The sequence below is a fragment of the Cupressus sempervirens genome, chromosome 10, assembly GCF_028749045.1.
Source record: "Cupressus sempervirens isolate cs-2001-9-10 chromosome 10, ASM2874904v1, whole genome shotgun sequence".
NCBI classification, from domain to species: Eukaryota; Viridiplantae; Streptophyta; class Pinopsida; order Cupressales; family Cupressaceae; genus Cupressus; species Cupressus sempervirens.
Window position 1 is genome coordinate 920725105 of NC_143127.1, and position 11667 is coordinate 920736771.

The 11667-nt window shown below is 32.7% G+C and overlaps 1 pseudogene; it reads left to right on the forward strand.

Annotated features, from left to right (window-relative positions):
- The first annotated feature begins 4824 nt into the window (after window positions 1-4824).
- LOC149537018 (peroxidase 1-like) lies at window positions 4825-6527 on the forward strand (annotated as a pseudogene).
- Window positions 6528-11667: the final 5140 nt, after the last annotated feature.

An 11667-nucleotide genomic window follows, 5' to 3' on the forward strand; every position in this document is an offset into this window, starting at 1 on the left:
TGAAGGTGGTTATACTATCACCCATAGGAAGTACCACTAGTAAAATAAATAGATTAGTCTTATTCCTAATCACTGCTCCATATCTAACCAACCTAGGAACATGATTAGAATTCCCATTACAATTAAATTTAACCTAACTAAAAGCATAAAGAGTCCAAAATCATCCACCTGTAAACTTTTTGAATGGTCTTAAACTGCTAGTTATGAAAAATTTTATAGGTAGGAAAGTAGACACCCTATAATCATAAGCATGACATATCTTTGACTAGCCAATCAAAATGTTGACATAAAGACTATTAAAATTTTCTCCTATGTCTCTAAGATAAATACAAATAGGGTACTATAAGGAAGGGAAACTACTCTAAAGAATCTATTTTTACATTGTTTCCAAATCCCCCAACCCAAATGAGGGAAAATGTAGGCCTAAAGAAACTTCAGACTTGATTAGAAGGAAATTTCCATTGATATTAAAATCTAGGATTAATTCATGAAGACCCCAGGTAAGCTTTAGAGGTTGCAAAACTTGATGCTAGGCCTCATGGTGAAAAGTAAAATTGAGTAAGAGTTGAGATGAAGTTGCTACATCAACCAAAAAAAGATAACATTCATGACATAAAAAAGTATTTCCTGTTACAAAAATTATCATTAGTTAAGAGTTTATTTTGAAGAATAATAACACACACACACACACACACACAAATGTGTGTGTGTGTGTGTTATAGTATATGTAGCATTAAAAAAATAGTGCATATTTTATATGTGCTACCTTTTAGTGAATTCAGCTGCATTACTTGGTTTTTGTAATTGTCAGTCCTCCATCTCCATGTACTTTAAGTAGGTACATTTAGCCTAATAAGACAATGGATCCTTGTATCCAAGTCAACATTTGTTAATGGGGAACAAATTAACAATTTTAAGGTAAATATTTTTAAGAATTTTGAAAGGTGCATTTATTGTGAGGCATGGGATGAAATCCTCACCTCATTCCCTCACCTTGGGCATCATCTATACATATTTGTTTGTGCACCCTTTTTTGTGGAGAATGATTGGACCTCGAAATTTTTTATTGAAGACACCTACACCTTGAGCCCTACATCTACCCTCCTCTCTTATGCCATGTAGCACCTACAATCAACCCAAATGCCTCAGTCAACTTGTAGAACACATCTCTTTTGTAGCAATATTTTTGTTGTTTTTGGGACAACCCCTGCCCCTTTTGAGCCATGAGCCTATGTTTCTCTTTTGCATAAAGGATATTTGAAGCTAATTAGGAAAGAATTTTTTGATTGGGAACCAACCTTTAATATAAGCAGCAATGGTGCACATTTTTGGCACTAATCAAAAGCCTCACATATACTTTGGTTTTTTTCCAATACTAATTTAACTATATTTTTGGTGAAACCTTCTCATTGATCAAAATTTTTTTCCGTGGGCACTTTTTGCTTATGTGGAGTGTGATGAATTTTATTTTTATTCTTTGATATATTTTTGATTTTTATTGATGCTTGGGCCATTTGTACTATGCTTCTTTGTTTGGGAGTTCAAGATGTTATTGGCCCCCTCACACTTTTCAATGCTCCACAAGGTCAAAATTATTTCTTGATTTTAGGCAACATTTGGACTTGTGCCCCATGCTCCTAACATATGTTTTTAAAAAAATATGCCCCATATAACTACACATGTGCTAACATGGTGTATTCAGTTAAGGTACCATAGTTTCTTTTGCAAAAATTGCCCAATCAATGACTTTCTTGAAGTTTTTGTTAAAACTAGTTTTTTGCCCATGTGTTTTAATTGCACTAGTTTATTTTACCTACTATAGCTCTTGCACTATTCAATGACTTCCAATGGTGAACTTATTTTTTCTACAAGGGAATTTTGCTAGCATTATTTTTCCTTGATGTCCATGTGACTGTCAAATTTGGGCTTAGCATTTGTTGATGTCAATGCGATGTCAGCACTACATCATCAACCTGCTTGCCCTCCTACCTTTATTTGGACCTATGTAAATGAGTGTACCTTCCATGATATTTCCCTTATTATGTGTCTCAAGATTGATCACTTAACTACACATTATGCATTCTTTCATGTATCTTGATCATGGTTCCTAGACATACAACTCTTTTGTCCCACTTTTTCAATTATCTGCCATCTACATTAAGGGTGGTTTTTATGCTTCCTTAGCTTGATGGAGTGAGCTATGTATCTAGTATTTGTTCCTATGTACTAGAAAGATACAATGGTCAGATATCAATTTATTTTGGTGAGATGGGTATTTTACAATATAGACACCTTTCTTTTCATTCCTATGTTGATTGTGGCCTTTCATGTTCAATTGATCAAATCTTTAGGCTCTGGTATTTTATGTCATTTGTATCTTTGAGTTCTGTTATTTTCTCTATTTTTTTCTTAATTTGAGCAGTAACTTCTAAAACCACTCATGCAAATTATAGTCTTCTCCCTAGTCAAGTTCTATTTCAATGGTGATTTGTCAGATCAAAAGTTACTTTTGAGAGATCTTAGTAGGTTCTACATGCTTCAGTGGTGTTCTTCATGATCATCTTTTTTTCCTTTCTTCGAGGACATTCTCTAGTTTGGAGGCTTCTTTAGTCCTTCACTAATCTTCAACATTCTTTCCATCTCTTTTGGAGTACAATTTTTTGCATGTGGTTTTTTCTATTTCTCTTATTTTTAGAGATTTGGTTGTGTTTGGGTACCTCATCAAGCTTTATTTTTGAGACCCAAATCTACTATAAATAGTAATTTCTAGGATTTTAGCTACTCCCTTAGTTTATCTAATAAGGGGTGTCAAAGTAATCAGATATTTTCTAATTAACTTTATCTTACTTAAGCTAAACTTTAGGCATATAATAATGGATTCATTTATTAATTATTATCATGTAACCTAGATTTTATCTTTAAGGTTTTTGATATCCTTGATCAAGATGATATCTTTTTGTGACACACATTCATTCAATTTTGATAGTAATAATTTCTCTTTTTTCTCATCAAGAATGTCTCCTCTATGAAGTTTTGAATTTTAATCTCCATAGATTTTACTTCTCTCTATCTATGACAAGTGTTTGCATGCATGTGATTATTGGGAGCTATGGAGTTGAACTTTTATCAACTTTAACATACACACACACACACACACACACACACACACACACACACACACACATTTAGTTATATATTTATATGTAGATGTAGACATGTGTGTGTGTGCGTGCGCATACCCACACAGACCCACACACACAAGTAGATATTCATATATTTCTTAGATTATGCTTCAGTATAAATTCTAAAATATTGATACAAATAATCAGTACTTAAAGAGTTTATTTTGAAGCACAATATAACACATATATAATTGTGTGTTTGTGTGTGGGTGTATATATGTGTGTATAGACATGTACACATATGTATACATACATATAAAAATATATATGTATATGTATATGTATATACATATATATACACATATGTACACATATACATACATATATACATATACATATACATACATACATATATATATATATATATGTATGTATATGTATATGTATATGTATATGTATATATATATGTATATGTATATGTATGTATATATGTATGTATGTATATGTGTATATATGTGTATGTATATATATACACATACATATATATATATATGTATGTATGTATATGTGTATATATGTGTATATATGTGTGTGTATATATATATATGTATATACATATACATACATATATTTTTATATGTATGTATACATATGTGTACATTTCTATACACACATATGTACACCCACACACAAACACACAATTATATATGTGTTATAGTATGCTTCAAAATAAATTCTTTAAGTACTCATTATTTGTATCAATATTTTAGAGTTTATATTGAAGTATAATCTAAGAAATATATGAATATCTACTTGTGTGTGGATCTGTGTGGGTATGTGCCCGCACACACATAGACACACACACACACACACACACATCTATATATATATACATATATATATATATATATATATATATATATATATATATATATACACACACACACATATATAAACATGCATATGTGTATGAACACATGCATATATATAAACATGTGTGGATCTATTTATCTATATATTAGATATTTCACATAAGTTTGTGTGTAGGAGGGAGGAGGTAAACTAGATTGAGACAATAATGAAACTATGGAGACATGGAGAAGGCCCCAATAAAAGAAGCTTTGAAAGCCACTTTATCCTGCAAGCTCAGCTGATCCAAACTGATTAAATTCAAGGCCCGGTAAAAAGGAAAGAAAATCCTTGAAAGAATTAGCATAACAGTAACTATTTACTTTTACATATAGAATTACCTTTCCCAGGATCAGAGAAGGTTCTCTAGACTTGCTTCACAGAAGAGCCTAGTTAAAGGTTCTAATATTACTTCATACAAGGCAGCTGATTTTCTCCGCTTCATCCACCACATTCCATACAATTAACCAAATCCTCTTTCTCTCCTACCCAGAGCACATAAAACAGTTTTAGATTTTCTCAATTGTATCATCATATTTAGAAGTGATATTGTACTTTAAAAGTTGCATTATCGACCAATATAATTTGATATTTTTCGTTGAAAACCTAGTTATTTTAGTTGCCTTCCTTAACTTTTACGATAGTTTGTCGTTGAAGAAGGGAGTGTCATTCTCAACTTCGAGTATTAACTAGCGCGGAATGTATCATAGCCTTGAAGAACAGTTATTTTGTCTTCGTAAGGTAAAATATTGATGCGCGTTCAGACATTCTATTTTCGGAGTGAAATGGAAGCATGAGAAAGTTGTGGTCATATCTTCCGGTGAAACAGTCATATCTGTACCGAATAAAACTGCAATCACAATTCATGGATATTATTCCCTTCGATAAGATGAAGAGTAGCTACCTTAGGAACTAAGTATGTGACTGCTAGAAGAGGCCATCTCAGCGTGGTTAGCTGGCAAGGAGAAGAATATAATACAGTGCTGGCCTACTAAGTTTTTCCTCGGGTTGCTTCTTGAGCAGATGAGGTAGGCGTAGCTTCAATGGGTAAAACACAAGCCAAGACAAATACTAGAAAAATAGAAAGACAGAAAGGCGTGCGGCTAATTATTCCAAACTATACCTTCATGGAGCACGTTGGGGAGTAGAGAAAAACAATAAATTAGTCTACCATTGTTTATCCCTTCATCTAGCATGTCTCTGCCGATTGCCTTGCCTTGAAAGTTGACGTGATTTAATTCTCCCTCTTCTTCTCTTCTCTTCTTATAAATTCAGTGATTCCCGTCACATCAGAGACACAATCATTATTTGCTACCGTTTGGATTAGTATTATCTGACCCGTTCCAAATTGATACTGCGAAAAAAGCTATAACAATGTCGACTAAGAAGCCTATCGTACTTGGGCTCTTTCGTTCTCTTCTTTTCATCATTGGAAAATCAGAACGGAAGTTGGATTTCTATGAAAGGAGCTGATAGTGAGAAGCACTGTGAATAAGTACATATCTCGGGCCCCTTCCTTGGCTGCTCCAATTCTAAGGATGCATTTTCACGATTGTTTTGTCAGGGTGAGTTATGATTTCATTACTTCTTACTGGGTTTCTTCTTTAAGTTTCAATGCGATCCCATTTTGATTTTGAATGCAATGCAGGGATGCGACGGCTCTGTTCTGCTGAATTCAACGAACAATGACGCTGAGAAAGACGCAATTGCAAATTTGAGTTTGAGGGGATTTCAGGTGGTCCCGGAGTGGTGTCTTGCGCCGATATTCTTGTCCTTGTTACGCGAGATGCAGTGGACATGGTATATTACTTGATAGCACTTACTCTTTATCTTTTCAAAACTACAAGCATTCTCCTAGGTCAAGTCATCCTTGTATTTGATATACTGGAATTACTTCTAAGCCTATCATATGATGTTTGCAATTTATAGATTGGAGGGCCAGTGTGGAAGGTTCCCATGGGAAGACGGAACAGCGTTATATCTCTGAAGAAAGACGCATCAAACTTGCAGTCTCCTTTCGCAAGCTTCGAGCAACTGAAGTCTTCATTCGCAGAAAAGGGGTTAACAGTGAAAGATCTGGTTGTGCTCTCTGGGGCGCACACTATCGGCACCTCCCATTGTGGACCCTTTGCGAGTAGAATCTCTGGATCAAGAGACTCTTCCTTAGCTGAATCGTATGCGAAGACATTGAGAATAAAATGCAAGGCTGGAGACAGCAGGAGCTTAGTAGAGATGGATCCTGGAAGCTTTCGAACATTTGACAACCATTATTACGTGAACTTGAAAAGGAAACGGGGTCTGTTTGCGTCAGATGCTGCGCTTGTGACGGATGCTGAGGCAAACTCATTCATAGACTCTGCACTAGAATCTTCACTTTCTAACTCTAGTAGCTGGTTCTTTACCGACTTTGGAAGATTAATGGAGAAGATGGGTACAATTGACGTCCTCACTGGGAACGCAGGACAAGTCAGACGCCATTGGGCTATGGTCAATTGAACTCTTGTGCTGTCTCATTTAGGTTACACATAAAGCACTCCATTTAGAAAAAAAAAACAAAACTATATCACTTAACTCATCTAATTGTGGGAAAAAATAAAGTACGTTTGTATTGTGGTTTTAACCTAAGAATTGGATTTGTAGCTTGTTAATTTCAAATTTAGAACTAACGAAAGATGTTGGAGATATTTGCCTAAGGTGTGTAATTAATAAGATAAGTGAAAATGATATGCAACTAAGCTCTAAGCAATTATGTAAAATGGAAAACTTAATCATTCCTTTTTTGATTTCTCATTGTAATAGGACGTGTTAGTAATTATGTTAGGGAGTACTAATAGAAGCAACAATGATAGAAACTGATAAAGATTTCAAAGAAATATTATTAATTTCCTATCTAATTTTAGAATATAATATATTATTGAAGCTTCACATATAAAAGTTGGATATAATAGAACACACACAACACACACAATTGTTTTGTGTAATGAGAAACATTACCAAATTAGATAGAAAACAATAATAGAAAATCAACATGTAAAGAACTTATTTAAATAAATTAAATCACACATTACCAAAATATGCTATCAATTAAAATTGTTGAGGGAACATAAGCAGTAGCTCTTTCATCATTGATTCTCCAGGTGATGAAATATTAATTCTTTGTTTATGCTAAACTAGACATGGGTTCACAACAACATTTGACACAAAATAAAGTAGAATTATTTTATATCAAATATATAGTATATATTTTTCAAAGTCTTATACATCCTTTTATTTTATTTGACAAAAAAAAACCAAAATAAAATTAAAAAAGTCTTATAGGCCCCTACTCATGAGGTGAAAACAACTAGAGGAGGTCATTTAATTAGCTTCTACCAATTTAATGATGAATGCATATTAGTAGAATTATATTCATTATCTACATTTAGGCTTAGTGAAACATTTATCTTGGTCAGTAGTGCAAATGAAAAACTTGTTCATACACATTGTCATCATTTAGGAGTTTATTAGAGAGGTTTTGATTCTACTTTGACACCTCTTGCTTGTTTAATGGGAGGCAACTTGCATCAACTCATTAAGTGTTGGGTGCAATTTCAAATTTGACCCAATCACTCTTTCTCTAAGTACATTATTTCTCCAACTTATTCATGTGGTTGACTTTTCTATCATATCCATGTTATTGTGTTTGTATGTATCTCTTATTGATAATTTAAGTCTTCTCTACAACCCACTAAATATATTTGTTTGCTAAAACAATTATAGATAGAAAGAGCATTGAAGGTAATTAATAAATAGGGTAAATTGAGATTTAAAGAATGAGAATAATAGGACTTTCTTCTCATCGTCCCTAATAAGTAAGATTTGGTTATTCTTAATTAGAATCATGCTAAATTCATTAATTTCTCATTTATGCTAGCATTGAACATGACACATTTTAATATTATTTAGTGAACTTTTGTGAACATATATTGAATATTATTATTTTAAAAATGGCCCAACACTTAAAGTTGAATAGCTCACAAGAACATGGATATATTGGAGCTATAATCTTGTTAAAATCACTATTTTTCCTTCAAAATTGATTTAGATTTGAAAAAAGAAATTCTATTCAAGTAATTATGATTCCATTTCCCTAGTTTTAGCATAGCTTTTATCACATGTAATCTATGAAATTAATTGCAAGAGTTCTTAACTAATGTGGAAAAGAATATTTGCATCAACCATAATAGTTTTTTTTGTATTTGTGTTTGTAGAAGTATTTTTATTTTTCTTAATTATATTTTAAACATGTGCTATAAATTTATTACAACACAACTCATTTTACCCTTATGTTTCTTAGTTTTGATCTTCATATCTCTCATGATAGACATTCTCAATGCTTGAAAAATTGTGGAACAAAAATAATTAGTATCCTTAATTGAAGTTTGGACTAAAAATTAAACACTAATTATTTTAAATTTATGTCAACTCATAGGATTATATCTTTCGTTATTAGTGATAAGAATATTAAAATATGTAAAAGTGTTAAATTTATATATTGCTAACTTTAGGAACATCAAAGATAGTTATCATAAACATTACTAATGAGCCTTCACAATATCAAAGTAATGTAGCCAACTCTAAAACATAGAGTCATTTGATTATAGTTTTACTAATTCATATCAAACTTGTTCAATAATGATGTAATGAATTTATAGGTGTATAATGTTTTCCTTTATACTATGTAAGTCAAGAGGTATATTAGGACTTAAGAATGGTTGGATAGTACTATTTTTAGTGTAAAAACTGTAGTAGACTATATATATCTATATCTATATATATATATATATATATATATATATATATATATATATATATATATATATATATATATATATGAAAAATAAATACTTATCTTGTTAACTATATAATAAGATTCATTTGTCATCCCTACAAAAGTCAGACCAAAGAATTATTATACAACTCTCAGGGATAATGAAAATACTATTAGCATATCAACCGATTGATCTAATTACCTACAAAAACCTTAAAAGAAGATGAAATAATATTATAAGAAAATTTATAAATTAAAAAAGTTTTGAATGTTTATTTTAATTTTTGCACATGTTGTGTGCTTCTAGTGAGGGTCCTCCCTCTCTACACTTGGTGCAAGTATGTTTGAATATGTAATTACCTACAAAAACCTATAAAGATGATGAAATAACATTATATATATTTTTATCAATAAAAAAACTTTTGAAAGTTCTTTACAACTTTTGCACATGGCGTGTGCTTTTGATAAGACTCCTCCCCCTCTAGACTTGGTACAAGTATGTCCAGATCTATAGCTTGTCCTTTCTGCTCAATCTATTGTTGTTGTGCCCTCCTATTACCCCAAGCTACAAATGTCATCATCTAGGGGGTTGTTTCATCCCCTAAGGAGACTCAAAAGGAAACTAACTTAGTGATGATAGAGATATCCAAGCTAGGATGGAAGAATGTCATTCTTTGTGACAAGGCTACTATGACTTTAGAGCAGGTCCCTAAGATTTATCATGGAAAATAAGGGCCAGAGATTTTTTTTCTAGACTTTTTAGTCATAAATAAATCACTCGATGTTTATCAAGCTTTTATGGGCCACATTTCTTCTTTTTGACAATCTATTGAAATTGTTAGGAGATGGTTCTCCATAAGATGGAGGCTTAAGGACTTAGTTAGTGTCTCAACAATTTTGAGAGACCTCTTTCATTTATTTCTTCATTAGAAGAGGACATGTGTTTTATCTTGGCAAGATCTCTGAGACTAGATAAGCATGCACTGACTTTGGTCAAATAGAAACCTAATTTTAATTTGATAATAGACCTTCTCTGTATGGTTTTAGTCTTTATTTTACTCCATGGTCTCCCACTAGATTTATCGGATGAGAAGGTACTTAAATAAATTAGTGATTCATTTGGACATTTTATTAGGACCGCTAGTTTTAATTTAATAGAATTTAGACTTTTCTTTGCTAGATTTTTTGTTAATGAGGCCTTAAAAAAATCATTCTCACTTTTGAAATCCAAATGGAGGACATGAAATTATCTAATCACCTATGAGAGTTCTTCTCTCTTCTATCAAAAATGTTCCACATATGGTCATCTTATCTCCGACTATCACTTGAAATAGGAAAGGGAGAAAGGCAAGGAAAATGTGACAATATTGCCTCAATTGTTTAGTCAAGAGAGATCTTAGCACTCTCCATCTACCAGAGAAACAATAAGATGAAGAGGTAAAGGGGCTAAAGGAGAAGAAAACTATTGTGAAGGAGAATGAGGCATAGGATAGCCAAGCTAATGCAAAGGCAAGTATAGTGAATAATAACCTATTTGGTGTGTAGGAGAATACAATGAAAAAGAACTAAACCAATATGGAGGATGAGATAGATATGGAGGATTACTCATTCCCCAAGGAGATAGCTAATCTTGTCTTTTGACCAAAAAATTAAAGAAGGATGGAGCCTCTGGAGTATCTAGAAGAATGTGAAATCTTAGTAGATGAGATTCTCCATTTGGAGGAGACTATTATAATGCCATTATGGATACAAACCCTAATGGTTGACCATGCCATGACTCTAGAGTAGAAGAAAGTGATTCTACTAAAGGGGGTAAGAAATATTCCCCTGAATGTGGGCTCCAAGATCATTGAGGGGGGGTCTAAGGATGGAAGGTCTTACAAGTTGGATAATAATGATTGGAGGGAGATAAATTAAAACAATTTGTGGGATTATTTTTCTCCTATTATCTCACTAAAGGTGGCTCTTCCAATTAATGAGGAAGTGTTCTCCTCATCTAAGATAAGCCTAGACTATATATTGTCCCTTACCTTTTCTTTGGGGGGCCTTAATGAAGGTTGGAATACTATGAAAATAAAGTGTAGTAGAGTGGTTAAAGATGATGTGGTTTTGGATTATAATATTAGGAGACCTCTATAGATGACTATAAGGATTAAAGAAACTACAAGGGGCATTGCTAAAGGTACTTGACTTACCTTGGAAGATACTTAGAGACATAGAAAATTTATATTATTTCCTAGAATATGAGAGCCTGAGTAGCCCTAGGAAATAGTACATTATTAAGAAGATGAGAGTTGAACATAAAGTGCTTATCATTCTTATTCATGCGGTTAAGATGACTGGTAGGAACTTTGGAAGATGGGCATCCAACCTCTAGCCTTATGCTATTTTTTCTTATAAAAAAGTGATTTGTGCTTCTAGAGGTATCACTTCTTTGTGGGACCCTAATAAGGTAATGGGTAGGGAGGTCCTCTCAAATCCCCATTTGCTTTCTCTAGAGTTTAATGATAAAAATTATAGATGGATCCTCTTTAGTTTCCATATCCCAAACATTAGAGAGGGAAGGTTATAGGTCTAGGAGGAGGCCTCTAGGGCTATAGGTTCTCTGTAGGATGATAATTTTATCTATGTGAGTAAATTTAACTTGCCCCTTTATCCTTCTAAGAAGTTGGGAGGATTAGAGGATTACTCTGATAGTATGTATGATTTGAATGAATCTCTTAGACACAATGACCTCCTACATATTGACTCAAATATTCTCCTTTCACCTTGTTTACTAATAGGATGGGCAATAACCTTATCCATGTAAGGTTAGATAGAATCATA